This window comes from Rhinolophus sinicus, chromosome 15, assembly GCF_057876585.1.
Source record: "Rhinolophus sinicus isolate RSI-liver-muscle chromosome 15, RSI-T2T, whole genome shotgun sequence".
In the NCBI taxonomy this organism is placed as follows: domain Eukaryota; kingdom Metazoa; phylum Chordata; class Mammalia; order Chiroptera; family Rhinolophidae; genus Rhinolophus; species Rhinolophus sinicus.
In genome coordinates, this window is record NC_142515.1 from 59,527,088 (window position 1) to 59,543,911 (window position 16,824).

Consider the following 16,824-nt stretch of genomic DNA (forward strand, 5'->3'; position numbering starts at 1 on the left):
AGGAAGAAGGGAAAGATCCGGGAGTCACAAGATAACAACCTAGCACTTTGGAGAGCATACAGGTATTGGGAACTGAGAGTTGTTCCTTTCCCAAATCCTCATATGGAGACTGTTGAGTGGGTAGCATTTTCCCCAATTCCCATAGACAAGCTGTGGGGAGCCATTTCTTCTTATGCCATTTCTCAATTTAGCTGATGGCATAAACCCCAAAGCCTATATTAGTAACTGCATCTCTTGAGGGATGTTCTTGAGGAGTGTGTTCAAGAGTTCAGTCTAATGATTTGGTTTAATCCAAAAATAAATTGTGGAGTGTTCAGATCTAGTCTTTCTCAACATTTTAAACATGCATCTTATCATCTGAGAAATTCAACCTTTATTTCTTGGAGTTGATATTAAAAATAACACTTAATTTTCCAAATATAAAAGTATATTATTAAATGAAATACAGTTCTACAAATCAGGCATGCCTCCTCATCTCAGTCACACTTCCTTTCCGCTTGGAGTATCACTGATCTGGAGAGATGAGAGAAGTGGATATTTTTTACGAAATTCTCCTTAAATGTTATTTATTGTAGTCAAGGTGTTGATTAATATGGCCGCAATGATTTTATTTATTTATTTATTTATTTATTTATTTATTTATTTATTTAAGCTTATTGGGGTGACAAAGGTCAATCAAACTACATAGGTTTCAAGTGTACAATTCTATATTACATCATCTATACATTGCATTATGTGCTCATCACCCATAGTCAGTTCTCCTTCTATCACTATAAATTTGACCCCCTTTATTGTCTTCTACCATTCCCCCTCCCCCCTTACCCTCTGGTAATCACTAAACTGTTGTCTGTGTCTATGAGTTTTTGTTTCTTTATTTGTTTGTCTTGTTCCTTTGTTGCTTTCAGTTTTATATCCCATCAAAAAATGGGCAGAGGACATGAACAGAAACTTCTCCCAAGAAGACATACAAGCATTTTTCATGTATGAAAAAATCCTCAACTTCACTAGCTATTAGGGAAATGCAAATCAAAACCACAATGAGATATCACCTCACACCTGTTAGGACGGCTATCTATCGTCAACAAGAAAAATAATAAGTGTTGGAGAGGCTGTGTGGAAAAAGGAACCCTCATACACTGTTGGCAGGAATGAAAATTGGTATAGCCGCTATGGAAGGCAGTGTGAAGGTGCCTCAAAAAATTAAGAATAGGAATACCATATAACCTAGCAATCCCTTTCCTGGGTATATACCCCCAAAATCTGAAAACATTTATCTGTAAAGATACATGTATGCCAATGTTCACTGCAGCATTATTTACGTGGCCAAGACATGGAAACGACCAAAGTGCCCTTCAATGGATGATTGGATAAAGAAGTTGTGATATATATATATATATACACAATGGAATACTACTGTGTCATAGAAAAGATGAAATACTGCGATTTGTGACAACATGGATGGATCTTGACATTATTATGCTAAGTGAAATAAATAACACAGAAAAAGTTGAGAACCGAATGATGTTACTTATGTGCGGCTCCAAAGATTTTAGAGAGCAGCTAGTCTACCACCAGAAAAGGGTAGCTCCAGGGCTTTAACTTAAACTGAGCCAAGCTCTGTAGGCCTCCATGGTAAGGGCACTCAAGGTAGGCCCAGCCATCAAGAAAGAAAAGAGGGGATGTCCTGTGGGAAGCCGCAAAGGGTAGGAGGGCCTGGTTCTTGGCCAAAAGAACCCAGATTGGTAGCACCATTGAGTTGCTGTAAATCTCAGCACTTGGGAGTGCTCCTTCCTTTCCTCAGGCTCAGTAAGATCTCCTATTTTTGCATGGTAGGCAGGGTGCATGGTTCAGGCACATCCCAGAGCACTGGAAGGCAGAGAACAGGAATGGATTTGCAAACACAAAATGTTGTGTCTACATAAACAAAAGATGGCAGGAGAGCACATGTCAGTTCCAAAGCTCAAACTTCTAAATTTTCTGGATCAGGAGGCGGAGTTGACATGTTTGACCCGGGTCAAGCAGCAAATGTTAATCCACCACTGCTAGAGGTGGGTATCAGACGCGGGATTGATGTTACCGCTTGGGCGGAGCAAAGACCTGAGTCAGAGGGCAGACAAGCAAGGTCAGGGGAGAGGGGCGGGTCTCGATGTGGGGGCGGAGCCTTGGAACGGAGGGCTAGAGGGCTGGGGCGGGGTCAGAGGTGGGCTGAGGCCAGAGTCAGGCGGCGGGGGCGGATCTGAAGGCGGGGTCTAGCCCCGTGAGGCTCGCGCCTGCGCAGGGGCGTCTCGGGTCGGGGCTGCGCGCGCGCGGTGCTTGGGCCCTGGAGGGCGGAGTCCAGGCGGACGCCGGCCGAGGGAGGGGGCGCGGTGGCCCTGGAGTCCAGCACTCCCTCAGGCAGCCGACGAGATGCTGGCAGCTGCGGGTCCCGCGGCAAGGCCGCCGGGGATATGATCGGCGGTTCCTCGCTTCACCAGCGGTCCTTGGGCCCGTAGGTCGCTGGGCGAGCCGCAGCTGGGCCGCATCCGTGGAGACAGCACACCCTCCGCAGGGTAAGAGCCGGTGTCGGGGCAGGAGCCGGGTCTGAGTCGGGGCGGGGCGTGCGTGTGTGACTGCCCTGGGCAGGGGGCGCGGCCGGGGGCTCAGGCCCTGGAGCCTGGATGAGGCAGTGGCCTTCTTTGGCCTCCTGCCCTCGGGTGACCCTCTCGAGTACCCCGCGAGCCGCCTGAGGTGAGACGGTGTGAAGCCAGGAGGCCGGATGCCCCCCACCCCCAGCGCAGAGGGCTGTGACAGGCGCGCCGGGGGCGTCAGCAGCTCGGGCTGCCGCCTTTCTCAGGAGAAATCTGGGCAAGGCTGAGATGCCCAGTGATTTCAGAGTCAGGATGCTGTGAGGATTGATAGGCGAAAGTACCTGGGTGCCCCAATGACTACCTTTTTTTTTTTTTTTTTTAATTACTGGGCCAAAACAAAAGACACACCCTAAAACACATCCTGAGATGAAACTTTGGTGGATCACACCGTTTCCACAGGTTCGGGTGCTTCTTTTTAGACATTTGCTGTTTTTATAGTACATTATATATATTTTTATGCACCTTTTTGTGTGTGTGTGTATAAGTAAAAGGAGGAATGACTCCTTTGAGGTGGTCTTTGATGACTAAACTTAAATGTGAATTTAAATAATTGCAAATTCATCTTTGTGGGCTACCCAGCCAATTAGGCTTGCTGTTCCAAGACTAGGCCTTACCAGTGTGGAAATTACTGATGCAGGGACTCTTAGTGGTCCCAGATTGGCATGTGGATGTTTCCTTCCATTGGTGAGATAACGAGTTTTAGGCTTCTTAAAATAGCCATTTGAAAAGACATTCCTTTTCTCCTTATTTTTCTGAGCATTAAAATATAATGGCATTTTGCCATTTTTTTAAAAAAATCTAAACTAGTTTAAAGAGTTAAGTGGTGGCAGCTCATCTTTAACCAAAAGGAATTTAAAATACTCTCCTGTTGTAAAAGATAGGCCTAAAACATGTCTTTCTGAAATCAATATATGATAATCATTTAAACATTTCTGAATGTTTTGCCTGAAGTCAGTCTTCTTCTCAGATGTTATTACTGTTCAGCTCTCTTAATTTATTATAGCTGTTTAGTATTTTCTTAAATGGTTGTTTTCTTCAGTGTTCCCAACAATATTGATTTCAAATAATCTTTAGGTTAAAAAATAAAAATATTTCTTTAATCTTTTAGCTGTAATTCATACTGTTTTACTTCAGTGTTGTATTAATGTGCCATAGTAAGAAACTGCTAGAAGCCATCCTAAGAGCGAACTCTCCATTTGACTCAATTCCTTTGGCTGTATGATAGGAGAAGGGGACTTTGATTCCATATTTAAAAGTCTGCCAGTGACCCTCCATAATCTGTATTTGATAAAAGTCCAAGCCCTTCAGAATTTCTGGTACTTGTGTATGTTTCTAATTTCATCTTCTACCATTTTGCCTTTCCTCTCCATTCAAGGACTACTCAGAGGTCTCTGAAGATGACATTTTTGCTGTTTTACACTGTTCCTTCTGTTGAGAATTCTTCTCTACTTAGTAAACAACTTGCCCTTCAAGACCTAACCAAAATATCAACTCTGAATCTTGTACAGACATTTTATCCCGCTTCTCTTGACTGATCCAGTAGTACATTGTACGTTATACAGTTAGCATTTGTCAATTGGTGGTTAATGATTTGTTTGTATTTCTGTGTCCACAAGACTTTTGGGCTTCTTAAGGGAAAGGACCTTTGCAACTCTGGCACATACTGTTGTGTGGCACACGTGCTCAAAAACTATTGAATAAATTTTTGAGGAATGCTCTCATCTCGAATATAGCTGTAAGATAGGCAAAATGTGTTCACTACCTCTTTCAGTATCAGAAAACTTAGAAAAGATGAATGTACAAACAAGGTACTTATAAAAAAAAGAATGAAGTCAAAATTTTTGTTGCTGGTTAAGAACAAAACCTCAGTTACAACAGAAGAAAGCAGTGCATTTCTGTTCTATGTAAGCATGAAGGGGAATGGCCAGTAAGGATCTTTGATCTTAGGAATTTGAGGTAAAGTAATTTGCCTAAGGTCATACAGGTAGAAAGGGACAGAGTTAGTTGGCTGTACACAATCCAGTTCTTTTGAGTATCTGTGTATTTTACCTTTGCCCCCACTTTCCTAATGCTGTCTTAATAATTGTGTTACATTCTGAGTGGGAGGTTTTGAGAGGCTTGAGCATGTATTGGTAAAGGAGGGCTATTAAACTAATAGAATATTGAACTTGAAAGAATTAATAGATTATTTGGTTTAGCTTTTAGAATTTTACCCATTAAACAACTAAAGCCCAAAAGGTCAGATAACTTGCTTGAGGTTAATAACCTGTATCCGAGATCTCCTGACTTCATGTTTGTGTTTTTCATTATTCCTTGGGAGAAAATTATGACATTGCTAATTTTCAGAGGGAGAGCAGATTGGCTTGCACTTTCTCCCTCTTTGACTGCTTAGCTGCCGCTCCTCGTGGCTTAGAGCCCTTGAGTACCTAAGAAACATGATAATTCATCTGGGGATATAGAGAAACCTAAGCTTCACCATTCCATTTGGTCAGATAGTTTTTAACATCAGTTCTTGGGGCCCTTTCTCCAAATACCCCATAACAAGTGGCTTCTGCTCACCATATGGAGATCCCACATACAGTTACATTTTGATGGTAAAATGAGATTTTAATATAACAAGGTTACAGCTGGCTAATAGCATGGCTAAAATTACATGTTTAGCTAGTTTTATATGTGAGAGGAGCGTATCTGATTACTACTCTATGTGATATTTTTTTGGGGAAAAAAGTTGATGATTGTGGTTTCATGCCTCTGAAAAGTCAATTTTAAAATGTGTACTTACTGTGGTGGGCCTGATTAATTCCAATAGGCTGTTTATTTTACAAATAACTTAATGGTCAAAGAAATAAGAAAAAATCAAAATAAGCTTTTAATTTATTCTTATTTATTTCTCACCATATATACATGATTTTATACTCTAATCAAAGCATAAATGCAATGTTTAATATTTGCTTTCATGATTAATGTTTTTTGCTATAGTTTTTGTATGTTTAAATTATAGAATATTATGAGTTGAGGTGCTTATTTTTTTTTAATTTTTTTTATTAGTTTCAGGTGCACAAGACGAAGTAATACTTAGACGTTTATCTTTTATATCCTTCACATTGTGTGAACCCCCCTCCCCCTATCCACTAACCCTCTGACATCGCACAGAGCCATTACATTTCCATTGTCTCTATTCCTAATGCTGTACTCCGCTTCTTGTAAGTACATACATATACACATATATACATATATATATATATACACTTGTATATATATATATATATACACACACACACATACACACACACACACACACACATATACATACAAACTTGTAGTTGACATTCATTATCGTTCAACTTCAGCTTCAGGTGGACAGTGCAGTGATCAGGCATCTACATCATCCCTGAGGTGGTCTCCCAAATGGGACAAGTGTCCATCGGATACCCTACAAAATCTTTACAACATTATTGATTACATTGAGGTGCTTATTTTTTAATAATTGGACATCTGAGTTGCTTCCCATTTTGCAAGTAATGCAGTTAATATGTCTCTGTCGTTCGTTTTGCTTCTTTCCTTTAGGCTAAAGTTTCAGGAGGGGGATTACTAGCTTAAACAACATGAAGGTTTTTGTAAGTTTTGAAAAATATTGCCAGATTTATTTCTGAAAGGTTGTATTGATTTACACTGCCTCCTGCAGTTTGGTTGATCAGTTTTATCAGTTTTATAGGCTTGTTTTTAAAAGTTTGTTTTAAAAAAAGGGGTGTAAGGGTACCTGCTGTCTAACATCTCTATCCACAATAGAAAAGCAAATGCAGTATTTTCCTAATCTTATTTTCTCTTTTGTATGAATTGTTTGTCCTTTACACATAAATTCACTGGAATCTTTTTACTAATTTTCATTAGCACCTAACATCATAAATATGTTAATCTCTTAAAATATGTTTCTGATCTTTTTTTGGTATTTTTATTGTTGTAATTTTGCAGTTTTTAAAATTATTAAAATCACAAGTTTTTAAACAAAATTTTGTGATTTCACCTTTTGATTGTGAGGTCTGAATGAATGAATGTCCGCATAGGATGCACACTTTTATTTTCTTAAGCTTCTAGAATTTGTGGTTATATATATTTATTTCTTTAGCAAATTATATGTGCAGTTGAGATTGAGTTTAATTTATGTGGATTTTATGCTATAGAGAATCACATTCTTATAAATATCTAAGTGAGTTTCCATTGGTAAGCAGCTAGGAAACAAAAGAAAACCTAGTTATTTTTTAAATAAATGGGTACTTGTTTTTTAATAAATTATAATAAATTTGGACAAACCAAAATTTTCATAAAATCAGTATTTTGGTTAATTGATGTTTTTTTGGGTTCAGGATTAACAAGAAAGCCATTTCTGATTTAACGTTTACTGTTAATCATTCTAAAATACATGAAAGTAAGGCCTTGATTATCTGCTTCCTTTGGAGAGTGAGATATTCTAGATATATGAGACATCCCAGGCGAATAGTTAATATTGATTGATTGCTGGGTACTGTGTTGGTATTTGGCATGGAGTTTCTTACTTAATCCTCATAACAACCCTTGGAGAGGTAGGTTCTTTTGTATCCTCATTTTGCAAATAGGAAAGCTTAGAGAGGTAAAGTGATCCGCTAGAGGTAACACAGCTAGTAAGCAGTGGAACCGGAACTTAGTCTGCCTACTTTTAAAAGATCTATTTGAAATGTGTATTATATTATTATTTTTTTTTGTGCTAAGAATTTGACCTTTTATCTCTTAGGCATTGTAATAATATTAGATGTTTCAAAGCAAGGGGTTGATATGGTATGTTATATCTTTTAGGGAGATGGCTGATGCAGCAATGTGGAAATATATTGATTTGTGTTCCTGATAGGAAGTGGTTGAAATAGGTCATATGAGAAAGCCTGAACTACAAGGTGGATTTGGAGATCAGGGGATATTATGGAAAGATACAGGAGCTGGTAACTGACTTACAAGAGAGTGAGAAGCTGGAGTGTTGATTTGGAAGATGTGGAATAAGGTAATGACAGATGAAGATGCGCTGACAGCACTTTGTTCTATTTCTTTCATAGCATTGATTGTGATGTGCCTAATTTGGTTACACATCTGCCTCCCCCACTGGATTATGTGCTTGTCAAGGATGGGACTGAGTAGAAGGCATGAGCTAATACAAGATGAGCTAATACAGGAAGAGGGCAAGAGACTGAAAGGCCTGTGGGAAACACCAAACACCGGATCACTGAAATCTAAGAGTGGATGGAGGAAGAGGAGCTCTAGAAAGTGATAGCTGTCAGGGAGGTGGGGGGAGAGCCATGAGTTCAGGTCAGGGGAGGAATGTTAAGGAGAGGGAAGCTTTAGCACAGAAGTAAACACAGCATGCCACACCTCCAGGTACAACTGGTTATGATTGGTGTGCCCTAATGTGATAGGCTGATGGCCAGTGGCTGTATAGAGCTAAGTTGTCTTTCCTTTGTTACAGACTCCCCCTCCCCCATACCTTTCTCAGTGTGTCCTGTCACCTCCTGCCTTTTCTAGCTTATAACATCTGTTTGCTGTGGGTACTGATGCTGGGGCTTGACTCAACCTAATAAAAGCAACCAATCAGAACCATCCTTTCATTTTAAGTGACTTGACCAATCAGAGTATGTTAGGTGTAATCTCTGGGTTTTCAGCTCTTCTCTGTTGAGTTGAGTTACTTCACTGACTTTCAAAACTTCTAATTGGTTATTTTGAGATATGGAGCCATTAGGAAGCCAGAAGATTCTGAAAGGCTGGGTCCATGAAAAGTTGAAGATTTTCACCTGTTTGTTTTTCCATATTGATTAGTCGGTTAGTTTGAATGTAGTTGGATCATCTTTGAGGTTTGTTGATTTTTAACAATGCCCCAACACCATTATTCCAAATAATTAAGAATTTCTGTTCTTTTTGTATAGTTCTATTATCTAAGGTGTGGGGGCTTTTTTTAAATTTCTTTGGTCGGTTCTTAACTTCATATGTCTGTTTTTCAAAGAGTCACTTAGAAAAGGAATTTGTGCTTGATTTCTTCTGCTGCCATTTGCTTCCGAGCATTCTTACCCTTCACTCTGCCGTCTCCTTCCCAGTTTTTATCTGGTTTTTGTACTTAGTAAGTACAATGGGAAGGAAAAAAGAAGGGGAAACAAACGAACAAACAAGCAAACATGGGTAATTACTCCTCTCCTCCCTTCCTTTCATATCCTGCCCCATATCTTCAGTTCCATGTATGGGAATGGGAAATGCAAGACAGCTCTTTTGCTGGACATTTCAGGGTTTTCGTTCTTCTGTGATCTCTGTCTTGGTGTCTGGTATTGAAAAGTCCAGGTGACATCTTATAGCTTAGTTGGTGCTTTCTAGTCCCTGGTAATCTACCTCTCTGTAAAATGCAAAAAACAATCCAGGTCCCGTTTCTTTAAATTCATTCTCTCTTTCTCTTTCTCCCTCTGACATATCCCTACCCCCTCCCAAGATATCACAGTCTTTGATGCCTGAGCCTTTAGTGAATACACTAGGGACAACAAAGATAGGCAGACACCAGAAGGTACTTGATTTGCTGTTGTCGTCATCTTATTAATGCTATTTGGTTGCAGCCTGAGTGCTTAGGGGAAATTGGAGAGCTTTCTCTGACCATTAGGTCTTGGCAGCCAGTGTTAGGGTTGGGAGTTACAATTTTCTCTGAAGATCATAACTTAGAAAAGCAGGAACTTTCCATAACAGCTATTTTGATGTGTAGAACGGGTCTAGTGATATTTTGGTGTGAGTTGGTAGGCCAGTGTACGGGAAACATATCCGGGTGGTATTTCTTTACAGGGAGTGGGGAGGCAGGGATGGCCATTGGTTTTCTTATTCTTCCTTTTATTTTTATTCTTGAAATTTTTCTCAAGTTTATTTTCTTCATTTTTCTCAAGTTTATTTTCTTCATTTTTCTCAAGTTTATTTTCTTCATAGTCTGGGCTTGTCAACCTTTATTTTATTGGCATCAGCGATTATTGTAAACTTTGCCATTGCTGTGGCCTTTCTTGCAGCACTGTTTTTCCAGGACTTAGGTTACTTGCTGTAAATTTCCTCAACCCAGGCCTGGGGCCAGATACTGATTCTGAAGTTTCCTTATTCTTGTCATACATCCATTCAAGAAATACACGTTGAGCACTTGCTATGTGCAGTGAGGAAAACATTTTCTATCCTAATGACAACATATAGGAAATAAACAAGTCTGTATGTAATATGTCAGCTATTCCAGTGCTGTGGAGAAAACCAAAGCAGAATAAGGTTGGAAAGATCATGTGAGAGAGGGGCGCTGCTGTTTTATAGAAGGCAGTTAGAGAAGGCTGTAGTGATGGATGGTATTGGAGGAGATATGGCACAGAAGTGAGATTGTGATCTGATCTGTGCAGGTATTAGGGGAGAAGCATTTGGGGAAGATGGAAGTAGCGTGCACATGTCTTGTGGCTGCAGCCTGCCTGTTGTGTTTGAGGAGTGGCAGGCAGCTCCGTGGAGGCATTGAGGGGAATGACGGGTGGAAGATGAGTGGAGGGGGATGGGAGAAGGATGCCTGATAGGTCATATGTGGTTTTGTAGGCCAGTAGGACTTTGGCTTCTACCCTGCAAGTGGGAAGCCATTTAAGGGTTTTGGGTTGTTTTAAATAGACCTCTCAACTGCCATTTAGAGAATGTCGGAGGCAGGACATAATGCGATCCTTCAGCAGGCTCCAGCAATAATCCTGGGTGGGAGATGATGGTGATTTTAGGCAGGGTTTAGGAGAAGTACTCACATTCTGTATACATTTTGAAGGCAGAGCCAGCAGAATTTGATGGTGGGTTTTGGCCTGAAGCTGTGGGTTTTGGCCTGAACAACTGGAAGAATGGAGGTGCCATTTACTGAGATGGGGAAGCTGCAGGATAAGCAGGTTTTTAGGAGGAAGTAATGAGTTCAGTTTGGGACACGTTAAATTAACAATCCAAGTAGAGATACTGTCTAGACAGCTGGGTATACATGAGTCTGCAGTTCAGGGCAGAGGTCTGGGCTGGAGATATACATTTCCAGTATTGGCATAGAGAGATGAGAACTGATTAAGATAATCCAGGGGGTGAGTGTGCCTGGAGAAGACCAGAGACTTTGCCTTGGGATTCTGTAATGTTTAGAGAGAGAGAGAGAGAGGGAGAGAGGGGGAGAGAGAGAGAAGTTAGAGCTAGAGCTAGCAAAGGAGACTAGGAAGCATCCCAATGAAGGAGGAGGAGAATTAGGAGTGAATGGTACCCCTGAAGCCAAGTGAAAGGTTTGAAGAAGGAAGGAGTGAATGAACAGCGGTGTCAGATGCTGTTAGGTGAAGGACTAAGATATGACGTGGGTTTAGCGATATGAAAACCATTGCTAATCTTAACACGTGGTGGAGATGAAACGTGATTGGGTGGGAGTGAGAGAGAGCTAGAGGAGAGGAGTTGGAGAGCGAGTTCTCTCAGGGACTCAAGGACTTTGCTACAAATTGAAGTTGAGAAAAACAGGGTGATAGCTGGAGGGGATGTGGAGTCAAGGAATTTGTATTTATTTTTAAGATGGATGCTTTTTTACTATATTTCTATAAATAGAAAGTATTTATAGCTGATGGAATGATCCCACAGAGAAAAAAAATTACAGTAACCATTTCTTTGAAAACTGAATGAAATTAATGTTATCCTAATCTGTGTACCCTAGGTTTGTCAGTATCATACCTATGTCTTGTGTATTAACCTATTTCTTTCAAATGAAGACAGTGGCTAGAGGGGAGAGGTGTTAAAAAAATATCCACTCCCCCCAGTTTGGTGCATTTTCATCAATTCAAAACTGTAGTTTTTCTATGTGGTTAACACTTTTTTTAATGAGTTATTAGGAAATGAGTTAAATGATCTTTTTTTTTTTTTTCCCCCAACCTGTTTTTCTCTGGTAACTTTTACCTGTTTATTATTCTCAGCAGTTTTGCACATGCTTGCCTTGTGGTAGCTTATAAATTTTTCTTTGCTAATCTCTGTCTGATCTGATAGCTTTACTATAAGTAAGTACTTTTAAAAAAAATAAAATTAAAAATGCTTTTAAATTAAAGTATAAATGAAGTACTATTAAGGAGAAAATTTGATGGCCACTCTTTTTCCTTTTTTTCTAATGTACCTGACCACACTTTTACTGTAATTGCTTCTGATTATTGAGTTGATATTTGAGACGAGTTCAGAAACTTACGCTGAAAGCCCATATTACAGTTACAGCACTTTATGTGCCTCTTTTAGTGGTGTATTTATGTTTGAGTAAGTAGTTATCAATATTTAGAGCTGGAGCACCATTGAAGTCGATTCTTAATCTTCTTCGTTGGTCTTCCTCCAGATTTTCTTCCCTTGGCCCCTCCTCCGGGCTCCTGACTTTAGATTTCTGAAACACAGATATGATCAGGTCCTGTTATTGCTTAAAAACCTTCTGTGGCTCCTTGTTGTCTACGCAAGTTAGTTCACCCTCTTTTTTGCTTCTGGCCCACCTCCTACATGCACTTGCCCTCTGCTTTAGGGGCTCTGGAATGCTCCCTAGGAGGTTCTAATGTACATCTGATGTTTCTGACCACAGGACCACAAGATAATGGTCAAATTATCAGTGTGCAGAAAGTCCTCCATGCGCCGTGGCCCTCACCTTCTGTCATGGTTCCATGAAGATGAGAAACTCCTTGACATCTGTGTTTTGCACATACTGTTCCCCTTTTCCAGAATACCATTCAACTTCTTAGCTATCTTGTTAAATCACTTCATCTTTTTAAAAGCTCAGTATAGATGTCTCCTTTTCCAGGTAAGCTTTTAGGCATATTTTTATTGTGATTCCTCTACCTATCCTTCATTATATTCTCTGTCCCCCGTTACCTGTGTTCCTATAACATGTTGCAGTTATTTCATTGTGTATTTTGTATTTTACTCTGTTTGCTTTCATATGTAGTCCCCCTTGCCCCAACACAAAGTTATAGTCACTGAGTAAATTTTTGTTGAGTGAATAATTGAGTCAAGCAAATAATTACTCAAGATTGACTTAGTTTTGATTGACCCATTTGGTTGGGCTTTTACATCAATTTAATTTGTACAAAATACACAAATGAGCAATTCAGATAGCATGCTTAAAGATAGTCATACCCCAAAGTATCTTAGGAAATTAATATTTTATTAAATATTTGTTTTTATCAGCAAATAATGAGATCTGTTGATGATTTCTCAAATGTCCAAATATCTGAATTTTTCTTTCTCTGTGGTTTCATTTTTTTTTCTCTTTTGTATTTCTATTTGGATGTTGGCCTTAGATACTCTCTGTCTTAAACTCATTCCCTAAACTTAATCATCACTTCTCCAGTAGTGTTTTCTATATCACTCTTGTAAGTTACTTAGGTTTCTCTGCAATATCTTTGTCTCACTTCTATATCTTATCATTATTGAGTTCTATTATAATTCAACAAACAACTTTTTGGCTACTTCCCATGTTCTTAATTTGTTAGCAGTAGTGATGAAAGGCTGAATGAGAGAGGGTCCCAAAATTATTATGATACAGTGGTGAGTATAATAATATAGTAATAGTGGAATAGCTAGGGCACCCTCTCTTTCATGTCTCCCTTAATTCTTACTTTGGCTATTGCCAACCTCTTTTAGGCCCTTGTTACTGTGTTTAGATAATTTTAGGACTGCTTAATAGCTTGCCCTGTCAACTCTCTTGTCATTCCAGTTCATCATCCACACTGTCACCAGAGTAGTTCTCTTAAAAAGAAAAAGAGCTATCTGTCTTTGTTCTTCCTGCTCACAGAATAAAGTCCAAAACAGAATAAAACCTTAAATGGGTAGCCTTTGGCCTAGACCTCCTTTCTTGTCTTCTGCTTTGTGAACTTTCCATTCCAGCAAAACTCTTCTACATTCTGTTCTAAACACACTTCACACTTTTCCTGTTCTAAACATACTTTCACCTTTTTTCTTTTTTGCCTTGTTTGTTTGAGCCGTTCCCTCTCCCAACAGTGTTTTGATTTTTTTTCCTTGCTTCCTGTACTTACCGAAATTGAATCTATCTTTGGACATAGTTGCTGATTGGTAAATCCATTCGGAATCTTTTATATGATCACGTCCATGTTCTTACCACCCTCTCTTCCTTTGTCTTCTTGGCATCACTCTTTCCTGTTTCTCTTCCTTACTTATTCTTTCTCAGCTGTCTTTACTGACTCTAGTTCCTTAATGTTCATGTTTCCTGAGGTTTCAGGCTGCCCTCTTTTTTCTTCATTCTGCCATGCTTTTTTGAACACATGTTGTTTTTCATTATCTCCTTCCTGGGTGTTCATTTCCTCAGCCCATTTTTCTCTTGAGCACTCCAGACCTTAGTTTTGCTACTTAGCACGCCCATCTGATAGTCTAGTAGAAAACCTGAAACTTAGAACATCAAAAATTAAGTGCATGGTCTTCTCCAGACCCATGTATTCACCTCGTTTTCCTATCTTGATTAATGATGCTGCCGGTCACTCAGTTACCCAAATTATAAACCGCAAATCATCTTGACTTCTGTTTTCCTGTCCCTCATTTTCCATTAGCTGTGGAGTCCTGATGATGGAGCTGTTTCCTTTCCATTCCCTTTACTGTTCCCCTCAGCCAGTCTCCAGTATTCTGAGCAGACTATTGTAAAAAGCCCTTTTAAAGTCTTTTGCCTGTTCCTGGGTGTTCTTTGGGAAATGCATGTTGGTTGTATTCTGTAGGAATGCCAAAGGCAAAATAGTTTTGGGTCCATCACCCTGGAATAGTGCTTGAACCATAGACTAATCCTTGTGTATCTATTAAAGGTCAATTTCCTAAATATTTTTATTAAATAACGTTGTTAGGAAATGATTTATATTTTTTACCCAAAAATTACCTAATGATTAAGAATATGATTTATAAGGATTAGAGGGGAAAATCAAGAAAAGATATATGGAAGCAGAAGTCTGCTTGTGATAAGTGCCAGAAATGATCTTAGAGGACATTTTCTTAATGAGCTAGGAAAGGGATTCAAAGTTTGAAAGTGCCACTTGGTGTTTCTGTCCAAATGCCAGTTGAGAGCAGTTACCTGCAGGAAGATCTTGAGGCTGAATAGACAAAGATGAGCGCTTTAGTGTGGGGAACTGCAAGCTAATGTATTTGAGCAGTGCTTTGAAGAGATGTTGTTTACCTGTCAGTTAATGCCCAGGAGAGACTCCTCATACCATTATTTCATGTTCCTAGAAGATGCTGGCCTAATGTGCTGTTGCTACATTGTGGTAACATAATCATTGTACCTCTGCATCATCTAATATGTTTCATAAGCACAAGTCCTTTAGTGTGGAATCATTGTTTTCTGATTCTAGGTATAGTCACAAAAGTGCTCTCAGTTTCTTGAATGTTTTCTTGGTTTGCAAACAGTAGCTTTTAGATGCAATTTGTCTTGCTTGTAATATTTTCAAGTCTAAATCTGCAGAAGAAAGTAGTTTAAAACTTGAGTCCCTTATATTCTAAATTATTTAACATGTATTTCACAATAAATGAATTTTATTTATTGTGAATATTTTCCAAAGTATTAAGAGTATTTATATTAACTTTTTCTGTTGCTATATTGTTGATCTTTATTTACTTTTTGATGAATTTAGGGTTTATGAGGCTGGCACCAGATTCTCACTTGGAAGTTATCTTGGAAGGTCTGTTGGGAGATTCCATATTTTGGAGTTGAGAGTGGGATGTATCATTTTGGCTTCTATTGTTCTGCCTACAAGCTCCTCTGTGGAAGAGGCGAGAAAGAAAGGAAAAAGGCTTCAGAGAGAGTTCCCAAGGTGGACCAAGGTGGGTGAGTGCCATTTTGAGTGCAGGGAGTAGTGTGTCGTCCGGTAAGGAGTCCTGAAAGGTCATAGCGTAGTCACGTACCTTGGGTGGTTTGGTGTGATTGGAAGGCAGGGTTGTTGGGTAGTGGTGGGAGAGCGCATCTGCAGAGCCAGAGTTTGAAGGCCTTTGTGCTGCACTCTTAGCTGCACTCGCTTACTGTCTGTGTGTGTATGAACTGATTGTGATTTCTCCGTTTTAATATCTGTAAAAGAAGAATAATAACAATAGCTACATTGTAGGAGCATGGTAAGATTTCAATGAGGTAACGTAGTACCTGGCACACAGGTGCTCAGTAGATGTTAGCTGCTGTTGTTAGTGCTGTTTTGTGCCATTTGTCCTTTGGAGAGCCACTGAAGGATTTTAAGTTAAAGAGCCAGATTTACAATTTTGAATATTAGCTCTGGGAAAGGTATAAAGGGTGGATTGAAGGGGAAGAAGCTGAAGGTAGGGAATTAAGAACACTTTTGCTGGAATACTGGCTGGAGATGGTAAGATTCTAGATTAAGAAAGTGTTGGAGAAGACAGGATGGATTTGAGAATGACTACAAATCAACATGTGCATTGTATTCTAGGAGTTGGGGAGATCTGAAGGGAAGTTGGAGAATAGACAGCAAGGATGTAGACAGCACTCAGATAAGTAGGAAACAGTCTCCTACTCCTAATAGGAGAGGGCTGAAGAGAGTGGTGAGAGGCACGTGCTCGTTATTGCCAGGCATCTAATGGCTGAGCGGGGCTGCCTGCCATTCCCCGGATGTGGCCAGCAGCACTAACTTGATGCAGCACTAGAGACGGTGCCAAGTATCAGGAAGCTCTTGTGAGTGCAGGAGAGACGCAGTCATAACCCCAAGTTGCCTTGTAGCAGTACCAGGCGTGAAGCAGAAGAAGGGCTAGTTGCTAAGGGCAGGAGGGATAAACTGACAGTGTTGCATCATATTTGGATTAGAATCCCTGGCTTCCGCCCTTTCTAAGTGCTGAAAGAGGATCAGGTCCTACTAGGGACGCGCCTGAATTTTGTTAATTTGACAAGCTCAGAAGTATCCTTTAAGCATTTGGTATTTTAACACTTGATAGTATTACCATATGATCATTTTGGGCAAAGATGCATTTCTACTTTATAGTTTTGTTTTTGGAGTACTTTATTTATATTCTCTTTGACAAATTTAATTGTAACACTGGAAAAACTGCCTCTCACAGTAAAGTCATTAGTTTTTAATTGGTTTACTAAGTTGAATATTCTTACCTTACATAATTTTGCTTAAAGATTCTTTGAAAATAGAGAACAAAGTTCTGTTTAGAATACTGTGTTTTCCCCCCA

General features: G+C 39.6%; 1 protein-coding gene across 5 annotated transcripts in view; it reads left to right on the forward strand.

Moving 5' to 3' along the window:
- Nucleotides 1-2,311: 2,311 nt before the first annotated feature.
- CCSER2 (coiled-coil serine rich protein 2) overlaps nt 2,312-16,824 on the forward strand; it is a 170,402-nt gene continuing 155,889 nt past the window's right edge. For 3 of the 5 annotated variants that reach the window (XM_019755556.2, XM_019755554.2, XM_074339719.2), the window contains exon 1: nt 2,312-2,549. The gene's annotated coding sequence lies outside the window, so the exon portion shown is untranslated. Of the gene's footprint in view, nt 2,550-15,280; nt 15,471-16,824 lie in introns of all 5 variants that reach the window. The other 2 variants (XM_074339718.1, XM_019755555.2) reach the window with 2 other exon arrangements.